Raw genomic sequence first — 12757 nt, 5'->3', positions numbered from 1 at the left:
TTCCACCACCAAACAGTTTCAAAAACTTGCTGCCTGTCTCTCAAAGTCAGCTTTTGGGGGATGACAGCCAACATTTACTTTACACTTTCATAACTCCTGGAAGAATTCAAGTTCTCTATTCTAAAAAAAAAAAAAAATCCAACACAAATAGGACTTTGGATCTAACTCTCCAACCACTCTATCCTCTGGCCAGGAAAACCTCCGTCCAGGGAGATCTAACAAGTTAGCCTCTAAACCCAACTTGTTTTAAGGGAATCTACTTTTTCCTGCAACATACATATGACTGTTGGTTAGCATAAGTGATACTAAGTAGTGTAGAAGGGATTTTTTTTTTCCCCTCTTACAGGATGATGAGGAAATCCACACGTTTTGACAATTTCTTTTTAACCAAGCAGATCAAATAAAAATACTACAGTATTTTATCCTGGAGCTCTGGGGTTTAGTAACATGGTAGAATCATGAAATTGCCATAATATAATGAAAAAAATAACCAGGGAATGTTTCTAGATGATAGAAATTTCTCTCCTTGGAGGTAAAGGGTGGGGATTACATAGGTGTATACTGTAACACTTCAGATCTGTGCAATTTCATGCATGTAAATTATATATCAGTGAAAGAAATAAAAAGACACAAAGAGTCTCAGATTCATTCTACTTTTGGAGTAAATGACCCCTAACCTCACCAAACAGTCTCATCACTCCCATATTTATACTTGGAAAATTAGGAACTGTCCTTAGATATGGTAACTTTGAAAATACTTTGGATGCTATGTGCTTTGGAACTTCTTTTTAGAGCATGTATATGAGTAAATTTATTTTAATCCAATTCAAATCAGAATCTATTAGCATAACTATCATCTTAATTTCTTTAAAAATATGCAAATAAATCTCACATCCAATTATAAAATAATCCCATTTAATTCCTAATTTAATAACAACTTTCCAGCAACTGTAAATTAAAACACACAAAGTGGTCTGTGAGTAATTCCTAGTGGCAAGTCAACCAAATTACAACTTATTTAAAAGGTCAATTCAAAGTTTATTTTTAAATTGCTGACATATATTTGAGTTTCCAGTAATGGATGAAAATCATTTTCATTTTGGTTGTGGGTAGGGATGATGAGGAGTCAAATTTCTACATAAAAGACTGAATTATCTACCATTTTTGAAGGCCCATAGGATGTGTTAACAGTGCACCCCAGACACAGAAAAATACAAACTAATGGTTACTGAAAGGAAAAGAGGACTTGGCAGGGATGAATTAGCAGGTGGGGATTAATGTATACATGATACTATATATAAAACAGATAACCAATTAGGACCTACTGCACAGCAGAGGGAATTATACTCAATATTTTGTAGTAACCTATAAGGAAAACAATCTTAAAAAGAATATACATAATTGAATCATTGTTGTACATCTGAAATTAGCTCGTTATTATAAATCAATTATGTATCAATCAAAAAGAAACAGTACACACACACACACACTGATAATTCCCTTTACTGAGGCTGTATTCTAAGTGGCAAAACCAGAATTTTCACATTCTCACTGCCACAGTCTCAGCCAAAAAGCTGGATGATCTCAATTCAAATTGGTCACGGGCAATAATAATCTTGAACTGCAAATTCACTGAAGATACCAACTTCAAAGTTCGGAAACTTTACTGATATAAAATGAAACACTAATGAATAAGAGTCACCCAATGGGCAAGAAGCACCTTCTTCCCTTCTTTACAGCTAGAGAAGTTCAAGGTGTATTTCTGGTCTAACCTAGTTTCTCTGTTTTCACCACTGAGCATTCTATTTTGATGTGTAGCACCCTGGACTTCCTGTTACTACATCTTGATATTCTTCTGCAAATCATGACTCATCCTTAAATCACAGAGAAGCTCATCAAAATCCCAAACTTCACAGCATATATGAATTCAGTCTTTCATGAGGGCAGCATTCTTAGAACATGACTTGGGAGCCACAGAGACGAAAGTACTGAACGAGTTCATGTAGAAATTATGTCAATTCACTGTTGAGTCAACACATTTATTGGATCAATAAATACAAGCTCTATGGGTGGTGATTTTGGTCTTAGGACAAGTTATTAAACTGTGTTACACGATATATTAACTGAAAATAAGTTACAAAACAGAAAGTATAGTGTGACTCCAATTAACAATTTTGTGTGTGCATGTGTGGGTATGTGTGTATGTATTTTTAAAGATCAGAAAAAAAATACACTGAAGTGCTAACAGGGATTATGGGAGATGTTTATTATTTTTTCTTTGTGGTTTTCTCACTCTTCCTAATTCACATTAATATTTTTATAATGGAAAAAAACAACCTTTAGAAAATATTGCTATACTAATGTGACCTCAAATATATCAATCTATGAAGGCAAAAGGGAATTACAGACAAATAATAAAACATGAAAAAATCTTGCCTTAAACATACAGAAACATCTGCCAGAAATGGAGCCCTTCATTCAAATGACCACAACTGCTCATCCGTATATGTAGGTATTGGCCCTTAGGGGCAGAAGCTGTCTGCCCACAGTCAGGTCAAACCCAAAAGGGATAGAGAATCTTGTTTCTTTTAAAGTTTAATGAGGAACCCCAGGTCTAGAAATCACAAAGATGGCTGAATCATTCCCTGGGACTAGAAAGGAGCAGAGCCATTAATTAGTAAGCAGCAATTCACCATCAGCAAAAAAAAAAAAAAAAACCCTCTACTCCAGGAAGTCACATCCTTAATTTTTTTTTTCAGTGTATTGGGTTTGTTTGGTTTTAGGTAATGTTTTGCAACCATGTTGGTTTTCTGAATCTGATAAACATATAATTGGGCAGCACAGGATGCATAAAATCCAGTATCTGACAGCTAAGAATGGAATACTTTAATTTATATACACTGCCTGGAAGCCCTTTACAACTGATTTCAGGAAAAGATTCAAGTTCTAAAAAGTTATTACAAATATAAATTTCAATTAGGATCTCACAATTACAGTTATTACGTATTACCAGGTTTGAATTATTAAGCTTTTTTTTTTAAATAAGAGAAGGTCTTTCATAAATGTTTAGCAAACATCAAAATTAAAATAGGGCTGAAAAAAAAAAAAAACCACTGCTCTCCCCCATCTGGGCTACTGCCATTCTGGTCTAGACAGCATTAGTACCAGGTAAGTCAGCTTCAGAGAGGGTCTAGCTCAGCTCACAAAGGTACGCCATCACACTATCATTATTTACATGTCGTTCCACACATACTACTAACCAAAAAGAGAAAGGGAGAGAAAATTCTTGCCTACTTTGTTATTCAACATGACAGAAAAGTGCCAATGATGATTTTTATATGTCCTATTTGTTGAATGAATTCATATGAAAGTTATCATCTTCATCATTAACGTAAACAAGAGTTTCTCAATCTGGGTACTCCTGACATTTTGGGCTAGAAAATTCTTTGTGATGGGCTATCCTGGGCATTGTTGGATGTTCAGCAGCATCCCTAACCTCTACTCAGTAGATGCCAGTAGTATCCCCTCTGATTATGACAACCAAAATGTCCCTGGATATTGTCAAATATCCCTTGGGAAGCAAAATTACTCTTAGTTGAAAACTGATATAAATGAACATCATGCATTCCAAATAACTTATCAGAATAAAGAACTTGACCTCCTTTTTGTTTTGAAGGAAATGTAGTCTACAGAGGAGAATATTTACAACCTTTATCCTTAAGATAGATCCTGCAGAATGATGCTGCCTTTGGAAAGCTTTTTTCCTTATCTGTTTATTGTAAGTTCTGTTATCCTACTTACAGCTTTCAATGCAACAATTTATTGAGCATCTACTCTGTGCCAGGTGCAGTGTTGGGGACATCCTGTACTCATGTCCACTGACTCACACCCTGGTGGGGCTGGTTGGGTTGTTTTCAGGACATGCTTTGCCACCAGAAAAGAAACGCTGACACCTTAAAAACTCCTCAAGAGAGCAGCATGTCCTTGTCAATAAAGGAGATCCACAATTGCAATCAGGTTCCTTAAAATTATTTACCCTTTTTAGTAACTCTACACATTTCCAACATTGAAAGGTTAAAAAAAAAAAAAAAAAAAGCCCAGAAGGCCTTGGCTATATTTGGCATAGAATGACCATCAGGGGTTTTTGCAGGGAGGATCATTACTGGAAACCCTAAAAACATTTAGGGACAGTCTTCTTAACTGTCTGACCCGCGAGCCCTCCTAACACAATTTGTAATTTTATAATCCCCATAAATTGAAACTCATAACTGACCTTTCCCAAATAAAAGTGTATCACACAGAGAGAGAGAAGGGAGAGAGATCAGAGGGTATTCTGTTTGCCAATAAGACTCAGAAATCAATTTGAGCTCATTAACAGTTGCCTGGAACACGCTCGGTTTCTCATCACCTCCGCCGCACCCCCCCTCTCCCCCTCCAACTGAAGCACAGATGAGAGAGGATGGGTGTGTTTGAGCTGCTTGGGTAACAGAAACTTCACACACACACACACACACACGCACGCACACACACACACACACACACGCACGCACACGCGCGCGCACGGACAGCTAGGAGAGAAAAACCTTGTAAGCCCAAAATCCAAAATGACTTCAAAGTTTAAGATGCTACCCTGAAAAGGTTCGTTGGGCGACTTGCCCCTCTAAGTAAATAAAGCCATAACTTGTCTCGGTCTCCAGCGCAGGGCTCCCCCGGCTGACAGTGGCTGCACAAAACCCCTCCTGTGCTGAGCAGCGGAAACTCCTAATGAGATTAGTTGGTGTGTGTGCAGACATTACTTAGCAATGACTAAAGGGGCTCTCTTCCTGCAGCAGCCAGTGGAAAATTCAGGGAACTTTTTCCCCCTGCAGCAGCAGAATCCCTTTAACCCTCTCCCCAGCCAACTCCAAAAACAACTCAGCCTCCCCCGGCGTCCCCCACCTCCCGGCTGGGGTGCTGGGGGAGTTAAAGACCCGCCAGGGGCTTCCAAAAGGGGGAGGGTGGGAGGGGGCCGGCGGGGAAGGGGCGGGTGACCCCTCGAACACTACAAAGGAAACTGTAAAAGGCACAAATATATAAACCTGAGAAGGAGCAAACCACAGTTTCTTTGTGAGCTCCTCTAGTGAGTCATTTTCAAGATGCTGTCTGCTGCCAGTTTCAAAGCGGAAGCGCATGGCAATTAGTCTTGCCGTTTCCAGACAAGCCAGAAACTCTCCCGACACTCGTTTTTTTTTTTTTCTTCTTCTTCTAAAAAGCCCCTTTTGCAGTTTCTGAAATAACATTTCTTTCTCCCACCCCCACCCGCCGCCTAACTGCAGCTTGTCCTCAAGATGATTCGGTTCAGAAAACGTAACAAAAATCCAGACCTCCGATTTTTCTTTTAACCGTCCAAAATTGTGATTGCTACCCCCTAAAGTTACAGTAGCATTACAGGCCAACATTCAGTTGCAAGTTGAAGAGCCCCATCCCAAACTGCTGCGGGCTCCAAGACCATCGCCGGCCTGCCGGGTCCTCCTCCCAAACCGTGTCCAGTAATGACTCTGCCAGCTTTATAAGGTCCAGTTGGGCGTGCGCCTGGGGCGCCGACCCGGGCTGGGGGTCACCTGCCGAGCCAGAGGGGACGCGGCCCCCAGCCCCGCCGCTCGGCTCCCCACGCCCTCCTCTTCCCTCCCCACCCCTGTTCTCCCTGAATCCGAGCATCCGTACCCACTGCAACCCCGAGGAAGTCCCAGCCCCCCTCGAAGGTCAGCGGTGGTCCAGTCTCCAGGCACGCAGCCTGCTCCAGTCACCGATCCTCCCGGGGACCCCAAGTCTCACCGTCCCCCGCTCCTCCGGCGCGCCCCCTCCTCCGGGCTCACAGCGCAGCCCAGGGCGGGGTGTGCCCGCGCCGGGTGGCCGCAGCCCCCGGGGCCGGCGCGCGGACCCAGGCGCAGGAACATCCCGCGGCGCCCACTCCCCGCGGCCTTCTAGCAGCCCCCCGGCCTGCAGCCTCCTACGCGGTGCCCACCCGCCCCACCCCCACCAAACCACACAGAAGAAAGGAAAGAAAAGAAAAAAAAAGCCAAACCAACCCCCACGAAACTTTGCAAGTGTCCGAGCAACAGGCACGAACCCTACTACCTACCCAGATGTGGGGGAGCTTTCAAGATCCTTCTTCGGGGGAATTTCTAGGAGGAACCGGGCGAAAGCCCCCGACTTTCCATGCTGACAGGCGTCTGCAGACGGTCTGTTGCTCTTGTAATGAGATCCTGATTTCCCCCCCTTTTTTTTTCTTTCTCTCGCTCCTCTTTTTTTTTTTTTTCCCCCTCTGGTGTGTGTGAGAGCAGGAAGTTGGAGCAGTCAGGCCGAGCCGGCTCACTTCCTTTACTGCATTATTCCCCAGGCGGTGTGCAGTCTGTGTAAACAGGCTTTTCCGCCCCGCGCCGCGCGCCCCGGCCGCGGCTGTGCGCCGGGGCTGGCCGCCGAGGCCCGCGCATACTCCGCCGCCCCGGGCCCCGCACCGCGCCCGCGCCCCCGCCCGCCGCGCTCCCCGCTTCCTGCTCGGCCACCCCCGGGGAGGAGCCTCCGGACCCCTGGCGACTCCGAGTGGCCGCAGCCCCTCCCCACGGGGGGGCGGGCAAGTCGGCCAGAAACCCGGAGGAGCTGCCCCGGCGCGCTCAGGGGCTGACCTTGGGTGGCGGCCGGGGCCTGGGGGGTCCCTCTTCTCCACCCTCTAACCACCTCCCCCCGCCGCCCAACCGGGGGTCCCTGGGCTGGGTACTGCGCTGCGCGCCGCTGTAGGGGCTTGCCCTGCCCGGTTGGTCTGGACGCGGAGGCCCCAAGTGGGGAGGCGGCTGGACTTGCTGTTTAATGTCAGCTGGGATGGAAGAGCGGTGGGGCCGAGGGGCATCGGGAGTGGGGTCTCGGTGCTCTGGGCTAAAGGGCTACTTTGATCGTGGGTGGGGGCGTGATTGCTAAGGAGGAGAAGATGTTTGTTGCATGTGCAGAAAAGGAGGCGCGGGTTTTGTCTGAGAAAAAAAAAAAAAAGCCAGCGCTCAGAGTAGGGGGCCCACTTTGGGGGAAAAGGATGAGAAGCCACAAACTGGAAGCCAGGATTCTCCAGAAGAGCCCTGTCTGGCCGTTCGCTATGGCCTACCCCGGGCCCGACCTTTCCTGCCTGCTAAGGGGACTTAAGAGGGAAATGAGCAGCGACCAGGGGCCCAGTGACTGAGGCTTCGGAGGGAGGCTCCGTGGTCTCAAAACTGGACCCCACACCACACTATTCCCCCATAAGGACACCCGCCTCGAAGGGCTCAGGCCAGGCTCTGACGAGAGAGCTCATCCACTGCCCTGAGGCTTAGAAGAGGGGGCCGGTGGAAGGATCCCCCACCCCAGTCCTGGGCTCCAGCCCCAACTGCTCAGCTTCTGGCCCCTTCCTTGTCCACGCCTCTCCCTCCTGAGCAGCGCAGACCCGCGTCTCCTAAATTTAAGAGTGTGCATCACGTAGGGGGCTTGTTAAAACGGGTTTTAACTTCACCACAGAAGTTCCTGATTCTAAAGGTCTGGGATGGTTCTCAGCCCAGGCTAAAGTTAGAATCACCTGGGGATTGTTTTGAACACTATTGATCTCTATGCACAGCCCAAACCAATTAAGTCAGATTTCCTGGTGGCAGGGCCTGTGTGCTTTCCAAAGGGTGGCTTTCTAAGAGTTCCCCTACTTGCTTATTTGTTTCTAATTTTTGCAATCTTTCTGAAGTCTATTTGTTTATGAATCTCTCACTCTTACTAACTGGGCTTCTAAGGGCAGGGTTGTATTTTACTCTAGTTAGTACCAGATCCCACCCCCAAGTGTCAATCAGAGCACCTGACCATAGGACGGTCCGGTTCCTCAGCCTTTGCTTTGGGGCTGGCGTGGATAGTTCACTGAGAAGTGGGGCTGTAGCCCACCAGACCTCCGAGAGAGGTGGGAAAACATGAAGAGTTCGGGGCTTGGGGGAAGGTAGGAGAGTAAAGAAGAAGGAGAGGGTATGCGGAAGAGGGCTATTTATCAACCCCTGATTTTCCACAGATAATTTTCCACTCTAGAGATTATTGCTTTAATCCCTAGTGGGCTTCTATCACTCAGTAGAGCTTACTCTGTACCTCTGAATGATCCAGCTGGGGACCAGGGGAATGTTCATTTTCTATCCTTCTCAGAGAAACAATCTCAGACATACAATTCAGAGCACTATGTTATCTAAAAAGTGTATGCCAAAGCAAAGCATGAGTGTATCTTAAACTAGTGGCTTTCATGCTTTTTTATTATATATCTTCATAAAAAAATCTTTGTTGAATCCTATTATGTAAGCAAGAGATTTACATGATTTTATTAGGCTTTGTTTTGAAGAAATGCTTATTTGTCTAAGGCACTTCTGAAACACTCATGGGCAGTCCTGGAGTTTCCCAGACCAAATGAAGACCTCCTTAAGTTTTCCTGGTGTTTTATTTAGGTTGTCCATATCACTAGTCCAAGCTTCTGCTTAAAATGAATAACTCAGAGCTGACACAGCTCTTCCTCAAGGTGCAGGGAGGTGTCAGCAGGCCTTAACTCAGGCTGCTGTAATAAATGCCAAGGTCGAGGTGCCAGCAGATTTGGTTCTTGGTGAGGGCCACCTCTTGTTGTGTCCCCACATGGCCTTTCCTCAATACACACATGTAGAAGGAGACAGAGGAAGCAAACTCTTTGGTGTCTCCTATCATAAAGGGCACTAATCTCATTACAGGAGCTCCACCCTCATGACCTCAGTTAAACCCAATTACTTCCCAAAGGCCCAGCCTCCTAATACAATCACACTAGGGGTTATTCGTTTCCATGTGAATTTAGGAGAGACATGGAACATTTAGTTCACAACTGCTATTGGTTTCCTATGCTTTCCTTCTCACTATCAAAAAGTGGCCAAAAGATGTAGCATCTAGTATTGCATGATCACATTCTTTTTATGCTTCTGTTATAAAACAGATAGGAGTTTGGATTATATGGATGATGAGTAATTTCTTCAGAAACCCTCTATGACAGGAACTCATAATGAATGCCAGCCAAGAGAGAATGAGGCTCTCTCAGCTTTGAAAAGAACAACAGATCTTACCAGAGATTGGAGTTAGTCAGTGTGATGAGTTCGAGGATGCTTGGGGCAGGATGGAGGAGGATCAGTTCAAGTAAACCTTATGGATGGAGAGTGGGGGTCGGGGGAGGGGTGTCTCTAGAAGAAAATCAAAACCTTGGTGTATTGGTCAGCTTTTGCTGGGATAATAGTATGTAGCAAACAGCCCCAACACCCAGTGGCTTACAACAACAAGTGGGTCTCAGTTGTCTGGGTTCAGGTTTGCTTCACATGTTTTTCTTATTCTGGGACCCAGGCTGAAGGAACAGGCTCAACACAGGACTTGTGACTTTCTAGAAGGACAGGAGCTCAAGAGAAGTGAGTGAAGACACATGGAGCCTCTTAACACCTCTGCTTAGGACTAGCACACCCTCAGGTCAACTCATAACCCAGAGGGGAAAGTGAGTCATGTGGCCAAAGCTAAAGTCAATGGGGTCGGGGGAAGAGATTGGGTTGGCTCTTCCCTGGTGGCTCAGTGGTGAAGAATCCACCTGTCAATGCAGGAGGCACAGGTTCAATCCCTGATCCCAAAGATCCCACATGCCATGGAGCAACTAATTCCATGAGCCACAACTATTGAGTCTGAGCTCTAGAGCCCAGGAACCCCAACTACTGAAGCCCATGTGCCCTACAGCCTGTTCTCTGCAAGAGAAGTCACCGTGATGAGAAGCCAGCTCACTCCGACTAGAGAGTAGCTCCCGCTTGCCGCAACTAAGGAAAAGCCCACGCAGCCACGAAAACTCAGCACAGCCAAAAATAAATAAATAAAATTATAAAAATAAAGTGCTTTTTAAAAATTAAAGTCAATGGGAAGACTTCCCTGATGGTCCAGTGCCTAAGATTCAATCCCTGGGCAGGGAACTAGATCTGAGATGCCACCACTGAGTTTGCATGCTGTAACTGAGAGATCCTCTGTGCCACAACTAAGACCCGCACAATGAGATAAATAAATAAAAAAATAAAGTCAATGGAACAGGGAGAAGGACAAAGAGGAAAGATGAGAGAAATATGAACAAATAATCTACCATAAGAGAAAATGGATGCTGGGTATTCAAAAACAGCAAATCTCATAATTTAACATTGCACAATGTGTAACAGAATGGGATGCTGTGAACAATTTTAAAAAATACAGATGGATGAGGAAGTATAATTAGATAGGACAAGAAAAAGTGAGTTTTAGAATATATCAGACTCAAATATTCTAGAACATAGAACAAATAATATATGAAACATATGAATTGATGGTATTAAACTTATGAATCAGTGAATTTTGGTAGAAACTTAAAAGTGGTTTGCTTCACTACTTTGGAGACTGCCTCAGTATGGGCGGGGATGTGGATGGGAGTTGGAAATAGACAGCCAAAGCCTGATGAAAAGGTGGCACGCAGGTGGCAAGTAGAAAAATGGAATCAGGAATTTGGGGATCCAGTCCCACACTGACTTATTCAGCTCTGTGACCTTGACTAAGTCACTCACCCTCTCTGAGCCTGCATGAACATCAGTTTTCACTGAATTTTACATTGAATGCCAAGTTTACATTAAAACAACATGTGCTATGAACCAGGATTTGACATTTTTCATGAACTGCATTTGAATGAATATTTAAAATAATTGTATAGACCTGCAGGCAGACCCATTGAGAGTCTGCCTTCTCCTTTTTGCATTATTAGAGGTCTGTCAATGGGGACCTTTGAGAAGCACTGATTTGGACCATCGTTTTTGCCCTCAGACTGGCCATCCATGGGCCAGAGGTTGGCAAACTGTAGTCTACAAGACCCACTGCCTGTTTATGACTTTCAAGGTAAGAATTAACTTTTTCTTTAAAAAAAAAAGTTTAATTTTGGTAAAAACCATAACATAAAATTTATCATCTTAATTGTTTTTAAGTGTTTAGTATAGTAGGGTGTAGAGCCTATTCACATTGTGGTACTACTGATCTGTAGAGCCATTTTATCTTGCAAAACTGAAACTTTCTATCCATTAAACACAATGCTCCATTCTCTCTTACTCCAGCCCCTGGCAACCACCATTCTACTTTCAATTTCTATGAATGCAACTACTTTAGGTACCGCATATAAGTGGGATTGGGTTTCCCTGGTGGCTCAGACAGTAAAGAATCTGCCTGCAATGAAGGAGACCTGAGTTTGATCCCTGGGTCGGGAAGATCCCCTGGAGAAGGGAATGGCTACCCACTCCAGTGTTCTTGCCTGGAGAATCTCATGGACAGAGGAGCCTGGTGGGCCACAGTCCATGGGGTCACAAAGAGTTGGACACAACTGAGTCACTAACACTTTCACTTCTTTTCATAAGTGGGATTATACAGTATTTATCATTTTTGTGATTGGCTTATTTCACTTAGCATAGTGTCCTCAAGCTTCACCCATGGTATATCATGTGACAGGAGTTCCTTCCTCTTCAAGGCTGACTAATATTCAGTTGTGTGCACATGCTACATTTTTTTTTAACCATTCATCTGCTTATGCACATTTGGGTTGCTTCTACCTCCTGGCTCTAGTGAATGATAAGAATTTATGTGTTTAAATGGTTGAAAACAAATCAAAGGAAGAATAATATTTTGTAACATGTAAAAATTATATGAAATTCAAATTTCAGTGTCCATAAATAAATCTTTGTTGGAACAGAGCCACCCTAACTCACTCACAGGTTACCTAATGTGCTTTTATGCTACAGTGGCATAGTTTAATAGTTGTGACAGAGACTGGTACAGCCTATAAAGCAAAAATATTTACTTTCTGACTCTTTACAGAAAAAGTTTATCAACCCCTGGTATAGGCCATCAAGTTTTGCCCTATTTTTTGTTTTTGTTTTAGCTGCATTTTCTTTCTGATTCTGAAGAAGACTGTTCTCTCTCATATGGGGTTAAAATCTTAATATCTTTAACAAACTTCACATCCAGAAACTTCCTCAAAGGAAACCAAGTTGTTGGACTTCATTTAATTCCTCTTATTTGGTCTTCTGCTGAGGTGGGGAATAGCTGGTTTGGACTCTCCTAGCCCTGGAGATAGCCTTTCAAACTTTTCTCTGGTCTCTGAACAAACCTGAGTTCCCAGTCCTGTTTACACACTGGAACCACAAATGCCAGGGCCTCACCCCTGAGATTCTGACCTTGAATCCAAGAATCTCTGTATCTTCAGAGCTCCACCCAGATGACCTCTCTGCTCATGAAAGCCTTGTAAATGTCTTACTCATCCTTTTGACTAAGCTTGAACTCCACCTCCTCCAAGAAGTCTTTCAAGATCCACCAGATGAAGTCCATGGCCCATTTCTCCTGCATCCCCATCATACAGGGTTTGAACTTTACCACTTAGCATTATCCCTAATGCCTACCAAAAAAGTTGCTAACAAATTTTTTAATAAATCAATTCATCAATAATAAAAGGACTGATATACAAGTTCTATAAATGATGTACATTACTAACTCAGACACATGAACAATCACTAGAAGGGAGAACAATTGATGACATTTGGAAGGAATAAACAATGATTCCAAGCTTTAGATTTTTTTTGATTCTCAATTGATTGAAACTTATGAATATTTTATATATCCACACTCACCCCCAAACCACACTATATCATTAGAAAGGAAAGGAGATTTTCCTTTCTATTATCTCTGTAGATTA

The 12757-nt window shown here is 43.9% G+C and overlaps 1 protein-coding gene across 7 annotated transcripts in view; it reads right to left on the bottom strand.

Annotated features, from left to right (window-relative positions):
• ELK3 (ETS transcription factor ELK3) overlaps positions 1–12757 on the bottom strand; it is a 177031-nt gene that overhangs the window by 63348 nt on the left and 100926 nt on the right. For 3 of the 7 annotated variants that reach the window (XM_086400805.1, XM_086400802.1, XM_086400808.1), the window contains exon 1: positions 6122–6504. The exons of 3 other annotated variants lie outside the window; for them this stretch is intronic. The gene's annotated coding sequence lies outside the window, so the exon portion shown is untranslated. Of the gene's footprint in view, positions 1–5814; positions 5886–6121; positions 6505–12757 lie in introns of those variants that run through there. One more of the 7 variants, XM_086400804.1, reaches the window with a different exon arrangement.

Source organism: Bos grunniens, chromosome 5, assembly GCF_055505025.1.
Source record: "Bos grunniens cultivar Pamir isolate PY7600 chromosome 5, Bosgru_T2T1.0, whole genome shotgun sequence".
Lineage (NCBI taxonomy): Eukaryota > Metazoa > Chordata > Mammalia > Artiodactyla > Bovidae > Bos > Bos grunniens.
The sequence above is the reverse complement of the archived record's forward strand: the minus strand, read 5'-3'. Positions and strand labels throughout refer to the sequence as shown.